Consider the following 7,774-nt stretch of genomic DNA (forward strand, 5'->3'; position numbering starts at 1 on the left):
TATATATATATATATATATATATATATATATATATGCATTAAATACATTTTTGTTATTATTATTATTTATTTATTTATCATTATTTATTGTATTTTAGCCATGGCGTTTTTATGATACTAAAGTTTTATGATAGAGCCTTTTGCAATGGATTCTTCGCTGTTGGGCTATTGTATCATATGGAAATATATCGAAGTCGTCACCCTTTCCATATTTTTGGGACCTTCGTGCATTCCAACTATTGTTACACACTGTAGAATTTCCCCTGTAAAATTCTCCCTGTAGAATTTCTAGAAATGAAATCTCGTCCATTTGGAGTAGTTTCTGGATGTTTTCTGATTTATCTTGGTATTGGCATAATACATCTGTTTGGAAACATCATTCCTTACTTGACATCTTACCTCAGAAAACGAGTTAACAAGAACACAACATATGAACAGACTGCGTAGCTTATCTACACAACTGAATCTATAAGTTCACTCTTCTTCTGTGGAGTTTAGCTAGCTGAGCAGATTGGACATCGGTCTAGTATCCTCATTGGTACTGTTCTTTTTAGGTGAGACTATAATGTAAAGTTGATACCAAAGAATAAAAAATACGTTCCTCAGACGTTTGTTGTGCTCTTAGTATTTAAGTGTCAATCTCGCTATTCGTTGGTTAAAAAAGTAGACCAAGAGTTGGGGTTGGGTGGTGATTACTAGCTACCTTCCCTCTAGTCTTACGTTGCTAAATTACGAGCGGCTAGCGCAGACAGCTCTCGTGTAGTTTTGCGCGAATTTCAAAACAAACAAGCAAACAAAACTCATAACTAAACACCAATTTATACCATTCTTGCTCCACTGTTAAACACAATTCACACTATATAAACACCACTGGCCATTATAGTAGTTGTGCAAGCAAAATATTAGTTAAATATAGAATGATCATGTTATATTGTACAAAATAATGTTACAAATAGTATTTAGATTTTCCAAGTTAAGAATAAAATAGACGAAAGATTTTATTCAAGATATTAAATGTTAGGAAAGTTCAATATTTTAATGCAATTTCTTTTTAACGTGAATTATATAAAATAAATTATTTTCAATATGTTATACTTATCATCAGTTTCGGAACGACAGCAACGTATTGGACTGCACAACACAGTCTGGAAGCGACAATTGCCACCTTAGAAGTGGTTGTTAATGTTGGATTAATTTGTTGCTGTGGTTTTCCGTTAGCTGCAGAAATGGAGGAATGTACAACTAGTCAAACATTGTATTTTAAAATGCTTAGTTTACTGAAAATAACTGTGCTAGAATAACCGTTTTACAGATAAGAATATAAATAGTGTATAGGAGTTAACGTATTAGGAATACATTTAATTCTTACACTCATCTTAAAACAAAGGGAATATTTAACTGTACCATTTTGGAGTAATGAACCAATACGGGGGTATACATTGTTCATGAAAATGAGATTTTCAACCTGAATGGCTCATAAAGCATATGTGGGTAAAATAGCCAGGTCCTCTCGATGAGGATTCTAGTAGATGATGAAAAAATTTCAGGGAATATTCTGAATGTTTACCTTCTCTGGGGTTCAAATATTAACCCACGTGTTTCCATGGTGAGCTGTGCAGGAGAAGAAAATATTCTGGTGATGATTCCCCTCGGGGTGAATTCCTGTATGTGGTGAGGGGACCTCCCAGAGTAGGTTCTGTATTTTCAGTTACTTCCTCTGGGATCTAAACATCCACCCACGTGAAGGGGAGGAGATGATCCTGGGGGTTTAGTTGTGTCTGGGGCACTGCAACACAACTTTGGCCTTGAATTCCTGTAGATGGGTGGCCCCCAGGGTGAATCGACTGGTCCCATCGGGCTAGGATCATTGGAGTATCAGTGTTGGGCATTCTCAACGGCTGTTGTGAACATCGTGTCTGATGCTGGTGTTTGGGTATAGTGCTCACGAAACCCTGACGTTGCTGCAATGTCCTTGTTTGCCATTGTAGTGCGTCACATCGTAGGACTCCATGTCGGGTGGGGTCAGTGGGCACTGAATATTTCTCCTTTATTATGGAACTCCTAAATAAAAAAAAATGAAAAACTCAGCAAATTCGTAAACGACCACGCCTTGAAAACTTCCAATAGCAGTATCCACCACAATGTACACCTGTACCTCGCTTCCTGATCCTGCATTCCCTGTCTGATACATTTTTAGGGCAAATGTCTCCCTTTTTTATACAAAAGGGATTAGAGGGCTTGTTGGCTCTCCAAAATCAGTTAAGAAGCTTCATTCTGAAGACATCTTGGTGGAAACATCCACAACTAATCATAGTTAACTTCTCTTGAATTCTTAGGCCATTGGGAATATGCCCATTGAGGTTACCTTTCCTGATTCTTTGAATTCCTCACGAGGAGTTATTGTCGAGAGGGACTTGAAGTATATTCCCGTGTTGGAGATCATTGCTGGTTTCTCCAGCCAAGGAGTTTCAGAAGTTCAGCAGATCTCCACTCGTCAAGATGGTATTATGGTGCCGACCTCTGTTCTGATTTTGACGTTTTCATCGCCACATCCACCTGCCACTGATAAGGTGGGTTATTTGAATTATAAGGTATGACCATATATTCCCAACCCTCTCCAATGTTTCCAGTGCCAGTGGTTCAGTCAATCGAAGACATCTCGTTGTGGTTCTGTGACGTGTGCTCGTTGTGGTGGCAAAGACCATGATGCCTCACTGTATTAATTGTAGTGGTTCCCACTCCTCTCACTTTAGGTATTGCCATAAGTGGGTGAAGAAGAAAGACTGTTTGGAGACTGTTAACAACATTTCTTACCTTGAGGCTTGGAAGCTATTGTTTCCTACTCCATCTCGGACCTAATCAGTCTTTTTCTGCCATGATCTCTCAATCCGCTCCATTTAACTTTTCTTTGGTGGTCGACAGTGACTCACAGTGCAGAAATCATTTTCCTATCATTTTGAGGGAGTTGGCCATGATCAATGCCACCCAACCCGAGAGCTACGGTGGAAGTTGGAACAAGCTGAATGACCCTCTTGCATCTCTCTCTCCGAACTTAATCCTGCCACTGTCTATCTGCCATTAATAGATGACTGTGTGGTTGCAGTGACTGACTGTATCGTCCAGGCAGCTACTCGACACATTTCCATGGTATCCTCGTACATGGTGGAGTCCTTCCTGCCAGGTGGCATGAAAGGCTCAAAAACGGGCCTAGGATACCTTCTGATGGTATCCCTCTCTTTCTAACCACATTGTTTATCAGCAGGCCCATGCCCATGCTCGGTAGGTTCGACGTCCAAGCCAAAAGGAGTCTTGGATTAAGTTCACTACTAGCATTTCTTCTACCACCAGTTCCAAAACCGTATGGGACAAGATTCGAAAAGTCACTGGGAGGTATGCTTCCCATCGCCTTTCCATCTTCCTCTCCAATGCCCAGGAAGTAGCTGATGTCCAGACCACTGCTGATTCTCTCGGCCACAGCTTTTCTCATGCATCTAGCACTTTTGTTTCTTCCGCTGCCTTCTTGACCATCAAGTCTCTGGCAGAGTGATCATCTCTTTCCTTTCGAGCCGATCGTCTCTACAACTATAATCACCCCTTTACACTCATACTTGTTCTTCATCAGTCTGGTAGTACATTGGTCGGACCTGATGATATTCATTATGAGATGCTGCACAATCTCTCTCCTGATTCTCTTGCTACTATTCTGGTTATTTTAACTGGGTCTGGCAGGAGTATGTTTTCCTGATGTTTGGTACCAGACTATTGTCCTCCCTTTTCCTAAACCTGGGAAGGATTCCAAAATTCCTTCTAATTATCATCCCATTGCTTTGACTAGTTGTCTTAAGGTCTTTGAGAGGATAGTTAATGCTCGTCTTGTTTTGTACCTCTAATCAAACACGCTCCTCTCGCCCACCTAGTGTGGGTTCTGTCAACAACACTCCACTGTGGATCACTTGAAATGTCAATCAAGGAAGCCTTCCTCAAGGGAGAACATCTTGTTTTTGTGTTTTTTGATCTAGAGAAGGCTTATGACACTATGTAGAGGTATGGCATTTTGCAAGACCTACAATCCTAAGTCCGTGTGGGTTCAACTCTTTCCTGTTCCTTTTCACAGGAACTTGGAGTCCCTCAGGGCTGTGTCTTGAGTGTCACACTTTTTATTTCCAAAATTAAAGCTATGACTACTCACCTTCCTCCAACTGTTGCAAGTGGGCTCTATGTGACGACTTCCACATCTCAGTCGAAGAACATGAAGTTTATTGAGCAGCAGCCCCCCAATTGCTTGTTGACGTGGCCCACTGCAAACGGTTTTACATTTTCTTTTTCAAAACCGTTTGCATGCATTTTTGACGCGAAAGTGGTCTCAGCGATGTTGTTATTTGTGTGGTACTATTTGTGACTGTGCTATTCACACTGATTCTCTTAGCTCTCTACTGGCCCTGGAATGGCTTAACGTTAGTTTCACCCTGTTCTCGTCGATATTCAACAACGACAAGCCATTGGCGATGGTGACACTGTCCAACTTGATTGTATTTTTATTTTTTAAGAACAACTGGCCTTTGTAATTATATTTAAATCTTTTACCTGAATTTTGGACATATTTTGGTTTTAACTCTCTTCATTTTTACTTTTATTTTTATCTTACTAGAAGTTACTTTTACTATTTTGCCGGTTGTTTGGTGCAGATAGCCAAGCTGCTTTGCACCATAAAACACCAAACAAACAACCAACCAACTGGTGATGATTAGCGCCTTGGACACTGTAAAGCTTTACTTTGGCCTTTATGTTTTTCGGCTAGAGATCCTAAGTTGGTTTCTTCCGTGTTAATTAGCTTCTCAGTTGTGTCAACCTAGTGCCAACATTAGATGTCCTCCACTGTCTGATAGGACAAGCATTTGGATATAATGCTTACAAATCCCAGATATTTCTGCACTCTTCTCATTATGATCAGCTTTTGATGTTGTAGCACTCCATGGTTGGTGAAGTGGGTACCAAATTTCTGTTTTAAATGAATAAATAAACTTAACTTCTACACTGAATAATCAAAACGTGACTACAAAGTGATGATTCTGTCCATATGTCACCATCATCAGATATTCCAGTAACTCTGTTTCTGCTTTTACATTTTATTATTATCAGAATTTTCTCTTTCAAAAAAAGATTCCTTCCTCCTATATAATACGGGCTTAGAGGGGCTTGCTGACTAGAGAAAGTAAGTAAAACTAATGCATTATCCTGGTTGAATCAACACAACCTTATATTAGTGAACTTATTAAGAGATCCAGATCTATTTAGGGTAAAAGCAATTAAAATTACCTTTCATATTAATTTGAACTAATCTTGAGGATTTATAGCTGGAAACAAATTTCGCATTTTAAGCAAATCTTCACCACAAAATTATATTACTGAGCTAAGTAGGCTGCATATTTTAACTCCATGCTCACCTTATATATTAGAGGGAAAACTATTTGAAATGTAACATCTGGTCATAAATTCCAAAACTCTTCGATTTTTCATTGTTAGCAGTTTGTACATGTTTCATCAACCCGCATCGTTGCAGTAGTAAATATCACGATAGCTACGTGTATCAGATGAAACCCCACTGTGTCAAATGTGCTAGTATTATTCCCTCTGAAATCTTGTCCAGTTTGTTGAAGAGGTACGTATGATATTATATTTAACCATGAGACATGGCATGTGACGGCACTTCCAAACCAGAGTTATGCTACTGCACTCCATCTTACTGCTAGAGTAGGAGTGCAGATGGATCTCTAATATACTAATTTTCTAGCAATTTGAAGACTATTTTACTCTCCATAGGCATCCAGGTACCTAAATATACATTCACTGCTCTTGTCCCTGCCAGTAACAATAATATATGATTGAGAGCAGTTGTATTGGCCTAGACATTCAAGACATTCTTACCCTCACGTATTGGTATCACGTACTTCTGATGAAGTTCTTCATTACCGGTCTGGGTTCATGAAGACCTTATGGACTTGCAATATATCAAAAGAAATGTGGTCATAAATCCAAACAAAAAGCTTCCCATCTAGATCTTCGCCATTAATGAGGTGAAAATGGCCACAATAATACAGTGGAACTGTAGAGACATTCATTCTAATTTAGTTTAAATTAAGTCTTCTTCAATTATTCTTGTTCTTTATGATTACATTTACAGAAGAAAGTTCTAAAAAATGCTGCTATTTAGCAGTTTTTATTATATAAAAAAACAGGTTGTGTAACAGATGGGTTTATGTAGGAGTGCTGCAGCTGATTAACCAACACATTTCTTTTTATCTTGTGTTGTAGGCTTGGCATGACCTGATGGCTAGGACAATTGACTTGCCAACTATGCATCGCTTGCTCAAACCCCCATCACTAAACACGCTTGTCCTTTCAGATGTTGGAGCATTATAATGTGATGGTAAATCTTAATAATTATTGGTAAAGAGAAATCCAAGAGAAAGGGGCGGATGGCGTTAACTAGTTCCATTTTCTCTTCAAAAATAGGGATTGCTACTGGACATTTCCCAGGAATAGCTTTGACCAATATTCAACAATAAAACGTACAAAAATCTTTATTCCATCTGTGTCATCATTAGTTGTATCATCCCACCATGCTTTCTTCATTTCCATCCAGAAGAGGAAATTGACTTGGCAGAATATATTGCAGCTCCCTTTATCATTTGAAGATACATAAATGGATTCAATTCGCTTTAGGGCAATGGATGTATTTATGGTATGAATTGATTTTGGTGCCTTTTTTCTTAAGTATTGGATACTAAATCTATATAAATGTCCCAAGTTATACATATTGTTACGACAGCGGGGTCACGTGACGATGGTAACACGTCATATTCTCGAAGGCTCGTGAATGCTCGAGCGTTTACTAGATTTCGGTATTATTTTGTATAAGACGGCCAAGAAGTGACAGCAACAATGTAATTGAACTGCAGACAGAGAAAGACTGACGAGTGAGTCGAGCACGTGAATCGTTCGTTGTGAATTATAGCGTTTGTTATAGCCTGACTGTGGAAATTAAGTGTATTGCAAAGTTGTATTCAGAAAGAATAACCAAGTTTTATTTAAGAAAAGACTTGTGTCGCTAAAGTTTCTTCGGAAAGAAATTATACGGGAAACAAATTAACGACCAGAGACGTAACACTATATTGCTATTGATCAGTCCACTTTTGTTTATATTTTCTTATTTTTCTTGGAAGGTGACATTTATTCATAAGGCAGTAATTATTTTCTCACCATTCTGCAAAAAACTCGTCACAGTCGATGTCCCCAACTCACATGCCATTGTGTAAGCTGGATTAGGCTAATTTACCCACTTTCATAACTCTGTTAGAGCTTCATCATTAACCTACTATTTGTTAAAAGCTTCATGGAGACAATAACTGATTGCATTGTTCAGGCAGCTGACCCTACGATCTCTAAAGCTTCAACAGCTTTTCCATAGTTTCTCTGGCTATGTTAAATTAAAAAATGAGTCTGGAATATGTTCTTTAGGTATCCCTCTCTTACCAACAGAACAACTTTCAAAAGGAATTGTGGCTGTGCCCAGCAGATAATATGACATCCTGGATTAGATTCACTTCAAGCATGTCTTTCACCATCAGTTTCAACGCTATTACAGATAAGACTGAAAGGTAAATGGAGAGCATAAATAAAACTCCTTTTCAATAGTGTTACCCAATGGACGAAAAATTTCTTATTGAAGAGTTTTCTTAAACATGACTGAATAGAAACATTAATGAAGGAAAAT

This window comes from Limulus polyphemus, unplaced genomic scaffold (assembly GCF_000517525.1).
Source record: "Limulus polyphemus unplaced genomic scaffold, Limulus_polyphemus-2.1.2 Scaffold5530, whole genome shotgun sequence".
NCBI lineage: Eukaryota > Metazoa > Arthropoda > Merostomata > Xiphosura > Limulidae > Limulus > Limulus polyphemus.